The following is a 15,031-nucleotide window of genomic DNA, read 5'->3' as shown; positions in this document are numbered from 1 at the left end:
CTTCCTTCCTTCCTTTCTCTCTCTCTCTCTCTCTCTCTCTCTCTCTCTCTCTCTCTCTCTCTCTCTCTCCCTCTCTCTTTCTCATTTTGCAGAAAATACTGTCTGATTATGTTCTGATTATGTTTTCTCCTCCTTCTACTTCTCCAAGATCATCCTCACCTCTTCTTCTATCCAGGTCTACTCCTTTTTTTTTTTTTTTTTTTTGTCTATCATTATGAAAGAATAGGATTCTAAGAGATAATAGTAAAATATAAGAAATTAAAGTATAATAATATAAACCAAAATGTGTTACATCAGAGTTGGACAAATGAGTTCAACAGAAGGTAGAAGAATCGTAGAGCCATTTATGTGCAGGAATTCTATAAGAGGACAAAACTGGAAGCCATGTATGTGTGTGGATGAGCTAGAGCAAACACACACAGGCTCCATGCAAAATGCCCCAGTCTCTGAGGTCATGATCTTTGCTCTTGTTGATTTAGAAAGTCTTGCTTTCTTGATGTCATGTAGCTCTTCTGTTCCTTGTGCTTTTTCTGCTTCCTCTTCCACAGGGTTCCCTGAGCTCTAAAGGGAGCTACTTGTTGGAGATATCACAGCTTTGGCTTAGTGTTCCAAGTTCTCTCATTCCTTGCATAATAATGCCTGGCCATGCGTTCCTTTGTTCATTCTCATCTGTTGTAGGAAAAAGCTTCATAAAAGCACTTTTCAAGACCTATTACTGTGTGTCTCAGTCAGGGATTTTATTGCTGTGATGAAACATCAGGTCCAAAAGCAAGTTGAGCACAAAAGGCTTTGTTTGACTTATGCTTCCACATCACAGTTCATCATCAAAGGACGTCAGAAAAGAAGTTCAAAAAGGGCAGGAAACTGGCTCCATGGAGGATGCTGCTTACTGGCTTGATCCTCATGGCTTCATCCTACTTTCTTATAGAACACAAGACTATGAGTCCAGGAATGGTATAACCCACAATAAGCTGGGCCTCCTTCATCTACCGCTAATTAAAATAATAACCTTACAGGCTAGTATATAGTCTTATCTTATATAGGTATTTTCTCAAGTGAGGTTTTCTACTCTTTCATAACCTTATCTTGTATCAAGTTGATAAAAAAGACTAGCCAGGACCCTATGTACAAAGCAAGATGAGAAATAATGACTATAAAGTCTATATAGACCTCAAAAAAGTGAGAGAGTTTCTCTTGAGTATGTGGCACAACAGAAAACCAGTAATGGAAGTAGAAATGACCCATTCCTCTGTTCTGACCATTGAATGGGGTGGGCGTTGAGTTTCAGGCTGTAGCACCGTTTTAACGTGAAAGATTACAGTGACATTATCTCACCAGTAAACATTTAATTACTGTCAAAGACCTACAAATAACATGGAGTTTACATAAAGATAGATGATTATAATTTGTTTATGGGGACACAACCCTTACTTAAGCATCTTGCCTAAGATTCTCTGACTGCTGGAGTATCAGCTAATTTTTATGGATTAAAGATGATTTTAAAATTTTCAGAATTTTGCTAGTTTTTAAGTAGGAAGAAACTATAGAAATGGAACAATAAAATTACCCAAATCTTGCTCTCAATGTTGCCAAATTGAAAAATTGTAGTGTCACTGGACTTACCTAAAACAAACAACTTCAAATTTAATTATGTCTGAAAGTAGCATTGATTGGAGATAAATGACAAGTCTGTAAGTCATACATAAAAAATAAAAATCAGACTTAATGCTCAACAGAGAATAAAGAATGAAATGTAAAAGAAAGAGTACATTAAGAGGAGTTACATAGCCAAAAGGACACTGGTAGGGATAAAGACCAAGAATTATAAGGGTAAGTATAACCTAGAGGCCTCTGTTCATGTCTGTCAGTTACTATGTACATCAGGGTACTGACAAAACAACACCATGGAGGCATCTTACTTCTTGATGTTATCCCTAAGCAGTCTCTAGGGGGGTTGCTTGCTCTTTCCTTGGGGGCTTATTAACAAAAATTGTAAAAGCACTTGGTATATTGTCCAGCTTTAAAACAACTCAACATCATTACCTTTCATTGCATTGATGAAAGATAACCAAGGCTCTGATGAGACTGCATTATGGAACACATAATGCAGCTGAAAGATTTGAGTAAAATGAGCCTGACACTTTAGTACATAGGTTTCCATGATTCTTCATTGAGCTTGCCAAAAAAATCTTTTGATATTTTAGTTTCCAAGTTACATTATTTTTTTCTTTAAGGACATATGCACAATCATCATCTGATATCAAAACAATGTTCTTTCCCCCCGACTCTAGGATCATTGATTTATCTATCTATGTGATATATATATATATATTTATCTATATAAATCTATAGATTCTAGTATATAGAATGTGTATCACTAACTAAGCATACCAACACATTTCAAGACAATAAGATACATGCATCTTTTACAATTCCAGACTGAGCTGAGTGGTGGTATCACACAGGAAGCAAACATTTATTATGCTTTAAATACATTTAGAATTCCTCATGTTCTCCCACATCTGGTTTGAGGATGCCTTATTAAGAGGCCGAGGTTGTCTGTGAGCTCAACGACTCAATGTTAGTCTTTCATAGCAGGTTTATAACTCACTGTGAATATTTTAATAATTTCCCTGGAAGAAGGCAGGTCTTCACAGATCTCCTGTATATTTCTGGTTTGAGCCTTGCTACATTTTCACCCTTGGTATATTTGTTTGAAACTCTCACTTTCAGTTATGCTTTAGGCATACAAGTACGTATAGACCTACTTAGTGTGAAGAACATGCCTGGTGATTTATCTCTCCTGATCTCCATTAACTACTGCAATGGTTTTTTGATTTTGTGTCATTGAAAACATTGAAATACCATCTTCCAAATGATTATCTTAACAATGTTATAAGATAATTAGAAATCAGAAGTTGTCTCAATTTTATTCCACTGCATAAATCTTCTTGGTTTTAGTTTTACTATTGGAAGTCCACACACTGTGATTCCAACACCCTGTGTGCTCCCCTTTTCCATATGAAATGTCCTTTAATACTTCCAATACATTGTCAAAATATAAATGAAATTGAAGGTGTTCTTGGTGTCAGGTAATTTGCCTATTCTCCCGCAGCTAAGAAGGTTTTATAAATAATTCTGTGAGTCTGGGCCAAATGTTTATTATTTTTATTCATTTACCAATGCAGTTTTACTCTGATAAATGAGTAAATGAACATATACTCAGCTGAATATCACTATGTCTAATTGTACTAAAAGCTGTAAGTCTTCAAATACTGCAGTGTCTTTAGGGGAAAGGCTGGAGAGCTTCCGAATGAGAAGAGGAAAAAAGAGATTAATCCTGTCTTATGGACAAACCAGACAGAAGGCACAAGGTACATCAGGCAACGTACTTCTTGGTGCCTTACTTTCACACATATGCCACTGAAAGACCTCTCTGCTAGCAGCGGGTCTTCAAAAACATAGAGAAGCTGCTTTCCTTTGGATGAACTCCTTTGAATAAACTTTGGATCAATGTTTTTTTCAAAAAAATTTAGGCTACTCTATTTTTTTCCGCACAACTGTTTACATTTGCAGAATTTAGAAACAGGAGCCATAGAAAAGGCGATATTAGTGGTGCTTCAGTCTGAGTTTCTTTCTTTTTTCTCCCCAACATCCCAGTATCCCCAGTATCATCTTTGTCAGAGCACAGTCTGCATTTGGCTGGAAATCCTGTTTTTTTTTTTTTTTTCCTGAAAATAAAAAGAGCAGAAGACAACAGACTTGGGATATTTAAATATACCCCATATGGGAAGGGCCACCAGTTACCCACAAATTTAGGCTCAAGTAAGTTGAATGCTATTTTCAGTCATTCTGGAAATATCCTTTTCTTTTTTGGTTATAATCATCAAATTAGCAAATCTAGAATATATATTAAATAAGCCTGAGATAAACTATTTACATATATATGTGTATATACATACATATATATAATATTTCAATTAGAACTCAATATTATAAAACTCTGCAGGTGTAATTGTACACACACAAGTACATACAGAAACTGATAACAAGGAGATATCAAGATATTGTAGATTTTGTGTGCAAATTGGGATGACTGACCTGTGTTCATCAAGAACTCCCAGCTCAAGAACACACTAAAAAGAAATTAAAAATTTTAACAATAATATATGAAGATATTAATCTCTAGTTTACTTTGATGGGACAGAATCTAAAAGCCGACATCTCCTTATTGGACTTCTCTTTCCTAATAATTGATTTTAATGTCAGATTAAAGATAAACACTCTGTCAGCCAGGATTGGAGGCTGTGTATTACACTAGAGCATGTTTTAAGCTAACGTGTAAATCTCAGATTGGGTTGAATGGTCATGTTTTCCTGATAGCCATGGACTGGGAGTCAGATGCTTCACTTAGAAAAAGATTTATTCGAACGGTGGAGCATTAGTCATTGATAAATAAACTTATCTTCCTAAAGGGAAATAATTGCTGGGAACCTGATTTTCCACATGCAGCATGGACTTAATTACTTCATTCACTTGTGTGTTCAGAAAAGGGTCTTGATGTATAGCAGCCCTGAGCTCACGTTTGATGGTCTCCGATTTTAAATAAATATTGATGTGCAAGTTAGCTGTTCTGCATGTATGCCTTCTCCTAGGATTGTGTTAGGCTTCATCCCTTTCCATAATTTAGTGTTGTAACAAGGTGTCAGGCCCATTATGTCATAAACAGCAATTTGATTTTACAGCAATTGCTGAACAGTACACTTTGTCTTCTGACGTTTGGATGTATATTTTGTGAAGAGAGTTTTGTTAGCCTAACTCCTTTGTTTATCAATGAATGACGGACTCTGGCAAGTTATATGTGATTTGTATGTTCTTGTACCATAATGTAACTTTGCAATAATATTCAGGCTGTTCTCATGCGTTAATTACAAAATTCAAGATTGTTAGAATGGCTTCAGGTTATGGTAGGAAAATTGGAAATACAGTGTTGCTTTCAACCATCAGATTGCAGACTAATATAGTGATATTCTGACACATATTGTTTTCTCAGACATCACATTTTAGGGTTATTATTAAAAATATTTTTAAAAATTATTCAAAATTGACAGTATGTAAAATTAGTAGTTATTTCTTAATACATAAAGATAAAAACCAACTATTTATTGAAAAATACCACAAATCTATGGATTAATAACCAGAAGATAATGGAAACCTCCAAAGTATTTAGGGCATGTGTATATTTCATCACCTACTGATGTTTCATCAGAAAAAAGTATTTTTACATAATTTAAAACCAACCTTAGCAACCAATTAGCAAATCTAACAGCACCTTCAAAATTGCAAGTTAAAACTGTCATGTTTTCAGTAGATGGTATATTACCTACTGACCATATCCAGAAAGTTTAATTTGAGCCCCATTAATAATCTGTGCTTATACTCACTTTTTATGAAATCATAAAGAGGGCTTTAAACATAACATTATTTAGAAAGCTTTTCATTGAGAATAAATGCAGAGGCATCAAAGACTAAATCTTCACAAATAGACATGAAACCAACTTTTGTTGCATGCAGAGAATAATTTCAAAATTGTGCTAAAGTTTTTATGTGTCTCATCCCAGCTCATTACCTTTTACAGTACATATATTTTTTTTCTTGATCTTTAAGCAGGATACTTTACAAGTTTGAAAATGTCCAGAAAATGGTAAATGTGCTTTGCCCCAAACCAATCTTTACCAAAATGTATATTGCATATTAAAGAGAGCAAATGAATATGGAGTAAGTTAAGTTTTATTTAGTCTAACCAGTTCAGTCATGTTTAGGAAGAAATAAGTTTAATTGTCAGGAAAACAAGATGTTAATATAAATACCAATTGTTCAAGAATGGGTTTAACTAATTACCATATTTAGGCAGGGTATAGATTTGTTATTCACTCACATGTATGAATTGTATGTTTTTATGTATAAGAAATATTACTGCATATCAATTTAGAATAAGGGAGAAGTGGCTTCCTTATACAATAGAGTTGTATGTTATTATTTGATACTATTGTCCCATTTTCCAGCTACAATGGGCCAGGGAAAAATTGATGACTTACAAAATAAAAATTTCAGTATGGTTGAAGTTTTTTTTTCTTTTCTTTTCTTTCTTTTTTTTTTTTTTTTTTTTTTTTTTGGTTTCTCCAGACAGGGTTTCTCTGTATAGCCCTGGCTGTCCTGGAACTCACTTTGTAGACCAGGCTGGCCTCGAAATCAGAAATCCGCTTGTCTCTGCCTCCCAAGTGCTGGGATTAAAGGCATGTGTCACCACCGCCCGCCGGGCTATCATTTAATTATTAATGGCAGCCATGCTAACAGCTGTGAGGTCAAATACCACTCCTATTTTGATTTGAATTTCCATGATAATTTGTGATGTTGAACAATTTTCTCAGGTTTATTCACCATCTCCATGTCTTTCTTAAGAAATGTGTATTTAACTCCATTGCCATTTTTTACTGTTTAAGTAAACAACTAATATAGTTATTGACTTGTGTTGACTTCATTTTATCTTTTGATTATTAATCTTTTATCAGATAAATAGCTTTGAAATATGATCTTCTATTATGTGTGCATATTTCTTTTTCAAGATTTAATAACTCTGGAGGTGTATATTTCTTTAAAACTTTTAGGAAACTACTGGCCAATTGCCACATTCTAGTTTATATAAATGTATCAGTACACAAAAATCTTCAACCATGCTGGGCGTGGTGGCACATGCCTTTAATCATAGCACTCAGGAGGCAGAGGCAGAGGCAGGCGGATTTCTGAGTATGAGGCCAGTCTGTTCTACAGAGTGAGTTCCAGGACAGCCAGGGCTACACAGAGAAACCCTGTCTTAAAAAACAAAACAAACAAACAAACAAAAAATCAAATGATAACAAGTGTTGTTAAAGTTGAGGAATGAGGGAAACACACACATACTCATATGGTTATTCTGCCATACCTAGCAATCCCACTAGTGGGTATATATATATATATATATATATATATATATATATATACACATATATATATACACATATATATACACATATATATGTGTGTGTGTGTGTGTGTGTGTGTGTGTCCACTCCTTTGTGCAATGTAGCACAATTTATAGCACAGAATCAACCTTGACGTGCATTGATCGATAAATAAAATGTATATTACATATATCAGAATATTATATATGTAGGGGGATATTCAAGCTTAACAAATAAGGGAATTCTATAACTTGTAACAAGATGGATGAATCTGTTGAGCATTATGTCGAGTGACATATACACCATGCATAGAAAGATGGATTCTGAATAACTGCACTCTTAAAACTACTATAAAAAGCCAAGCTCATGCAAATAGATCATTGAATGATAGTCTTGCAACACTGGTCAGGTAGGGGGATAGGGAGATGATAGTCAAATAACAAAAAGTTTTAATTGAATATTATGAGTCTATGATACACAACCGTTACTGCAGTTTATTATAAGCATGATATATTTAAAATAATTCTACCTGTGTGTCAGTGTTCTTACTAAACACATGCATAAGCTAATGCATGTTAAGTAGCTTGATTTAGCTTTTTACTGTGTATTTTTTTCATTTTCACACATATACAACTAATAATAAGAATCTTTTACTTGTATATTTTGAAAAGATTTAAAAAAATTGAAAACATCAGAGAAAATTTACATAAATAAGGATGACACTGGTTTCACATTATTTGCTTCCAATGTTTATATAGTAGTAAATGTAAAGACACAGAAACGAATGCAATGATGATGATGAGCATTGAATGTATGTGTGGTGCAAGTTTTGATCCATAAACTTTCATTATGTATACAAATCTATCTACTTAAATGGGTGTCAAGATAGGGCATTGGTCATAGAAAACTGTCTCAAGGTAGAATTTGCAGAGAATTTCTGAAAATATATGCAGAGTCTATGCTTGCCCTTTTGTTTTGAATTCATTATATTCATTACATCTTTAACATAAATTACATAATTTGATAGCAAAATTTAGATTAAAGATAAAAATTCTAGTTTTACACTGTAGATGAGGAGAACTGGCTTACATCATTTTGAGCAAAGTACTAAAATATATTTTGTCTCTCTTGAGGATGGATGACTAGAATGGAAATTAACAACTTGTGTGATGGACGTTTAATGTGAAAGAAGTAAACAGAGTATATCGCTGAAGACGCAGGCATCTAAACCTTGGTTTAGAGAGATTTTGTTGCATGAAGTCCTTGTTATCATATTTCATGTATCTCTCCAGGTATTAAGGAAAATGTGGGACAGTTTAAAAGTAATGTAATATTTTTGAGGAAGACTAAAATAGACTCTGAGAAGGTTTTGGGAAAGATGTATGGGAAGAGACGAAGGTGAGCTAGAAATAAGATGGCATTGGTTTAAATTCAAGAATTTGTAGCAAAGTAAACAACGAGACAGTGAATAAACGAGGAAGAGTTTTCAAAGCATGAACAAGAGGAGCAAAACATAATTGTCACAGAGGACAGCACCTAACATTAACAGTCCTAATGCAAATAGGTTTAATGATGTAGCTGGGTAAGTTATGAGAGACAAAGGGTCTGAACGCATCATTAGTTAAACAGAGATTGAGAGCCTGGTGTCTTCCAAAACACCAGCTATCTATATATAATAAGAACAGAAGAGACAAGTGATAGATATGATAATAAAACTGCCGACTTTTGATCTTAAAAACAAGTTAGAATTTTCTCTAGACATCCAAAAATAATGAGTAACTAAGGAACTGAAAGAAAAAAATGTTATCTGTTAGAAAATAATAAATCGGTACCCAGAAACTCTGCGTAAGCTAAAGCTCACAATTTATTTTTTGTTTTTTCTCACAATTTTTATATATTTTATTTATGAAATTTCATTTTATGTGACTCTTAGTTATGGAAAAATGTCACTTATGGAAGTAAATTTATATTTTACTCGAGGGAAGAGTTAATTCAAATAAACATGCAAATAAAAAATGTATGAATTATAAAGAAGCAGCTATGTTATAGAAATAGTCACTGAAGTAAACTATAGAGCTACTGACAAAATTACCAGTGTAGTCAACAATTTCTGGTGTTAAAATATGTAATAAAATAGCTCCTATGAGTATCAGGAGAATATAGAAGGCATACTGACAGAACTCAAATTATGGTGTTCTGCTGAGTAATCACATATGATTAATTTTCTTAACTGTCTGTGCATTAGAATGTCACAGACCTTTCTACCATTGCTTTTACTTAAGCAGGGAGCTTTGGTCTCATGATATTCTTTAAGCCTGTATGAATCTTCTACTGGAAATTAAAGGAAGATATATGCCTTCCAAATGACTAGTTTGAGGACAAAAAGAACCCAAAGTTTTTACATCCAAAAATAGAAAATGGGGGGGGGGGGAGTGAAGCCAAAAAGTTAAAAATATGAAATTGTATAGCCAGTAAAATAGGATGATAAAAATAAAGATAAGTGTATTCTTTGTAAGAATTCAAAATGAATTTTGTTCTCTTTTAACACGGAGAATCTGAATTAAGTCATAGAGACTCTTAACTAATTTCAGGAACTTAAATAAAACTAAAATTATTTAGATGTACAAACAAAAATATGAACACAGACCTGAAGAAACAATGGCAGGACTGGAGGTTGAATGCCAGAGTAAAATGTCAAAGCAAAAGGTTTTCAATGAAGACCACGTATTTAAAATATTTTAATTTTGAAAGTTCCCATTTTGTAGGTAGAGATTTACCTGCAAGAATTTACATTAGATAGAGGAAGAGAACAGTGTGGGGCAGACACAATTATTCTTTTCACTTGCATAACAGTTTAAACACATTTTCATCCCAAATATATAAAGAAATTTGGCTATGCTATCTGCAGAATGTGTGTATCTTGGTCTACTGTGATTGAAGTTAGGAACAAGTTAATATTTAACAATATATTAAGATGCTTATGGCTTTTTTCAATTTAAATTATTAATCTATAGCATGATTAATATAATGGTATATACTCAACGAATCAAATGAAATGGTGTGCCTTGGGCTGTTATGAGTGATGTTTTGGGAAGCAAACAAAGAGTATATTTGTTAGAATTGTAAGTGAGAGAAATCCAGAAATGATACTTAGCAGTCCTATTTAACCAAAATGTCCAGGGAAAGGTTAGTCCAGGATTTCAAACAGTGTAAGAAAGACTTGAGATTTTACTTTCAGTGAAATCAACTTAAACACTTCAGATTATATGTTATGATTTGTTTCTTTAACTTACGGATCCTAGTTTCTGGTAGGTTCCAGTTTCTGTTTTCTTATAATCCAAAATTATACAAAAGACCGGCATTTATTTCTGTAGCAGTTTCAGAAAATGTTTGTTTTCAAGCATGTGTTATTTTAGTAAATAGACAGAGGTATTATTTAGTATGTGAGTATATGCAAACTTATACAGACATGCACATATTCACAATCATACATTAACAAATCGTTCTTCTTTCTTATCTTCTACTGCAGATTGACGATAAGGATAACATTTAAAGTAAGAAATATGTTCTATGTATCTAAAGAAACTCCATAGCTGCAAAACAAAATATATTTAAATGTAAAACATTCAATAACAGGATGAATTTTAACATGCTGTTCACTTACATACTTTGCAGTAAAATGAATAAAAAGGTAGGAGGTGAAAATGTATTTGTCCTGTACTATAATAGTAAGTAGAAAACATGGGCATATTGTTATTTTGAGTTTGAAAAGTCTGGGCATTTAGGTTTATAACTAAAGGACAGAATGATTATTTTGCTGTCTTTAATCTTTAAATAATTTTAAATTGTATATATTTAAATTTTAAATACAAAAAATTAAATATGTCCTTTTTTGAGTTGGCAAATGACAGAGGACATCAGACTGTACCTATATGTGTTTAGGATTTTGATGTAAGAAGCCACCTGGCACTAAGAAGCACGCTGGCACCAGTGAGAGTTGCCTCACTAATAATCACGACACAACCCCCCATCCTCAGCATAAAGTCAGGGTGTTTCTTGTGTAAGTTACAATATCCCTAAAGGAAAAAAAAAAAAAACACTCGATTTTATCTTCTAGACATCTGAAATCATATTCATAGATAGCATGTAATGTTTAAATTACAAGTAGAAATTACTTTAATTGGTTATTATTTTTTTTTCTGTTCATATTTCTACCAGGTAGTTAAAATAGAAATAGCATAGGAGCAAGCTAGAGAACCTCTGTTCAACTGGCCTCAAATATTTACTGATAACAAAGCCAGGTTGAAGTTGTTAAATGTCTCTGTCTCTCAGGTTTTTCTCCTTCAGCTCAGGAACATCACCCCACACTCACCCTGTGCTTGCCAGGCACAGTGGGTCTCTTAATTAGTCTTTTGTACAAATATACCTGGGATACTCCAAACTCTACAAGGCTGCTTAAAAATATTGCAGGTTTCAAAGACTAAACAGAAGCAAATGCAAAACATCCGTTCCTCCACCATTTTACTCTTCCCACGAAACTCTTCCACGTAGTGAAATGAATGCTTGCATCCCGAACACTCTAAAAATGGCTGAGGAAGGAGATCATTTCTGGGAATAGACATATTTCCCAATTGGGATGAACTGACAAGGAGGATGAAGGTTCATCCTAGAAAAACAATCAAATGAGCCCTTTACCACCTAAGAAGTCCCCAAAGAATCCATCGGAAATGAAGGGGAACATGACAGGAAGAGCAATGCTGTTAATATGTAGCTGAGGTAAAGGGCACATACATTTTCTAATGTGTGCAAAATGGATACTCTCTTGTAATGTCTAGCCCTCCAGTGGCATTCAATAAGTGCTTAATAATGGCAAGGATAATGTGATTATTTTCCCCCCATGACTCTTCAAGAGACCTCTGAAGTGAGGGCAGTCCATACATAATCTCTTAACACCTCCAGGTGACTGTGTTAAGCAGGATTACCTGAGCTAAGGAGACACTTGCCTTCCAGATAACAGGCAGGGGAGGTTACTCTTTGTGCCCAGGAATTTTGTTCCACTATTCTTAATTCATTGAGACCTCTTGTCACACAGTCACCTAGAGGACAAAGCACTGGAGAAATAGCAGTAGCAATTAAGATCCCGTTTGCTGCCCTAGGCTTGTTTTGAGTTCATTGTTCAGCAGATGAGCTAGTTCAGGTTTTAGCTTTCAGCAGTTCATTTGATTGAACTTGGGACCAATAAAAGTGAGAGGCCAAATAAAGCCATGTGAACTACTTATGATTTGATAATGCAACCTGAAATTGAGATCAGTAAACAATAATCCCAAAGGTAAAAGCTATTAGATTTTTTCTTTCTTTCTTTCTTTCTTTCTTTCTTTCTTTCTTTCTTTCTTTCTTTCTTTCTTTCTTTCTTTCTTTCTTTCTTTTTTCTTTCTTTCTTTCTTTCTTTCTTTCTCTCTCTCTCTTTCTGTCTTTCTCTCTCTCTTTCTTTCTTTCTTTCATTCTTTTTTTTTATTATCAGTATTTTCAGCTATGGAAACTGAGTAAGGTGAACATCTGCTGTCCTTTATCACCTAGGTTATCGGCTGAATCAATCTGAGAATCTGGTGACACCCATAAGCAACAGTGGCTTTCTCTGATCCATTTCAAGCCGAGTCTTGATATACTACCCCTGGATTAAGCATCTCACAATTTTCCTGTATTGGTTTAAACTACAATTAAGATTCCAAAGTAAAATTGCACTTAAAACATTAGTGGGAAAGGTTGTGTGTATACAATAGATTTGTTTATAAGGGAAAATTATGTAGTCCTAATCCTATACAATTAGATAAGTGAATTCATGAGAATAAGACTTTTTCATAGATGTGCCTTTTCGTATAATTAGGGACTTGTTCTTGGAATCTTATACTAACATGGATTTAACTAAGGATCATGGTTTTATTTTAAACACAAAGACAGCCATGGTAGTGAACTTTCAGAAATGGTGCCAACGATGTCCACCTCCTGCATCCATATTCATCTCCCTCAACGAAGTAGGATTTCAAGGAAATACTAAAAATCACTGATTTTGAAGTTAGATAATAAGAAAACATTACGATTTCTATCTTGTTTTCTCTTTAATACTCACTGACTTCTTTGCCACGTGATAAGGTTACTCAAACTGCAAAATGAAAAGATTCATATAACAAGAGATAGGGGCACCTATCAGGGAACAAGGGAATATGAATGAAGCTATATGGAGTGTACCGTCTAGGACCAGTTCAAATTTCACAAAAATGCATTGATAGCTCACATTTTAACTGTAATTTTATACAAAACTAAATGTCTGTGAATTTCTTGTTGTAAATGTGAATAGATGGTTATTGTTTATTCAACTAATTTCTGTATTGCAATAAAATAGTGTACAAATGCAATCATTAATTACAATTAGGTCATTGTACACTGAGTCTAATTGTAATTGTTGTTCCTTTGAAAATGCTTGTGTATATCCAAGCCTCTAAGTCTTATTTTTAATATGCTTTGTACATTTTTGAAATCTCTCTCTTTTTTTTTTTCATGCTGTTCCTTCCTCCTGTAATGCTCTTGCATCTTTGGCACCTGTCAAAATTCCACCTATCATTCTGAGTGTGCTAAAATTCCAAATTCTTTCTAAATGAAACCATCTGCTCTAGTCAGAGGCACGTGTGTTTTTCAGATCTTTTATAACATTTCATTTTAATATTTCTTATAATGTCTCATGCACAGAAATATTTCTTTTCAGTCTGTTCAAACACTTCAAATGTATTTATTGGTTTTAGGGTATAGTACTCAGCAATAGTTTACATCATTGTAATCTCATTAGTTTGTATCATAGATAAAGTGACATTAAACAATACCAAAACACCTCTATATTTTATTGGGCTTCATACAGCATGGTTAAAAATACCGAAACTACTCTATTATCAAAGCAGCAGACTCCGGAATATGATGATGATATAACAAATTCTTACTTACCATCTCAAAATACAAGAGGCTTCATCTAAAAAAATTCACTATAAAACCAACCTAGGATCAATTATTTTAGAGCTGTAATGAAGTGGTTTGAGAAAAATACCTGAGACTGTGATGTAATAATATAAAAACTTAAGAATATCATACTATGTTATTTCATTTTCCTTAAATATAGCTTCTAATAATATCCAACACATGTCAATCTGTGTTTCCAGTTCCTCGTATTATATTAATCCTTTCAAACATTTTATATGCTGACACTTTTCAATGAGAAGAAATCAAAACAGAGATAGTAAGGAATTTTGCCTCAAGTTTTCAATTTGCTAAGTAGCTTTCTGGGTTAGTAATCACTGTTCTTAGCCCAGAAGCAAGAATGTTTCCCAAGATTTAACTTGAAATTATGAGAATATTGGAAAGATATAAGAAATGTGATTTACTGAGACAGGTTTATATAAGTAACAACACATAAGAAGACAAGGCTAGACTTTCCTTATACATTTCATAAGGAAGAACTAACAGTAAAAGAACAGGCCTACTAGGAACATCAGCCAAACGGCATAACAAGATACAATGAGACCATGCCATCACACCTAGGCTGCACAAGGCGATCCAGTGGAAGGAAAGGGGATCCCACAGGGAGTCAAAAAGACAGGGATAGCTGTAGCTTCCACTGTTAGGATTCTCACAAGAATACAAAGCTTCTCAATTAAAGTATTTGCAGAGGTCCTAGGTCAGACCCCTGTGAGCTTCATGATCACTCCATCCCAGTCAGTTGATTCTGTGGGCTGTGTTATCTTGTTGTGCCCCAGCACTCCTCTAATTCCTCTGATCTCTCCTCCCTCTTCTCTCTTACATTTACCTAATGTTTGCCTGTGAGTCTACATCTGCTCCCATCCCTTGCTGGATGAAACCTCTCTAATGACAATTATTCTAGACTAGGATCTCAGAACACTCTGCAGGCAGGATAAACTATAGGTCAAAGTTTTTGTGGCTCAATCTTTCCTTTCTAGTTCTTTTCTGGTTACAGAAGATGGCTGGTT

Source organism: Mus caroli, unplaced genomic scaffold (assembly GCF_978045245.1).
Source record: "Mus caroli unplaced genomic scaffold, Mus_caroli_1 scaffold_20, whole genome shotgun sequence".
NCBI classification, from domain to species: domain Eukaryota; kingdom Metazoa; phylum Chordata; class Mammalia; order Rodentia; family Muridae; genus Mus; species Mus caroli.
The sequence above is the reverse complement of the archived record's forward strand: the minus strand, read 5'-3'. Positions refer to the sequence as shown.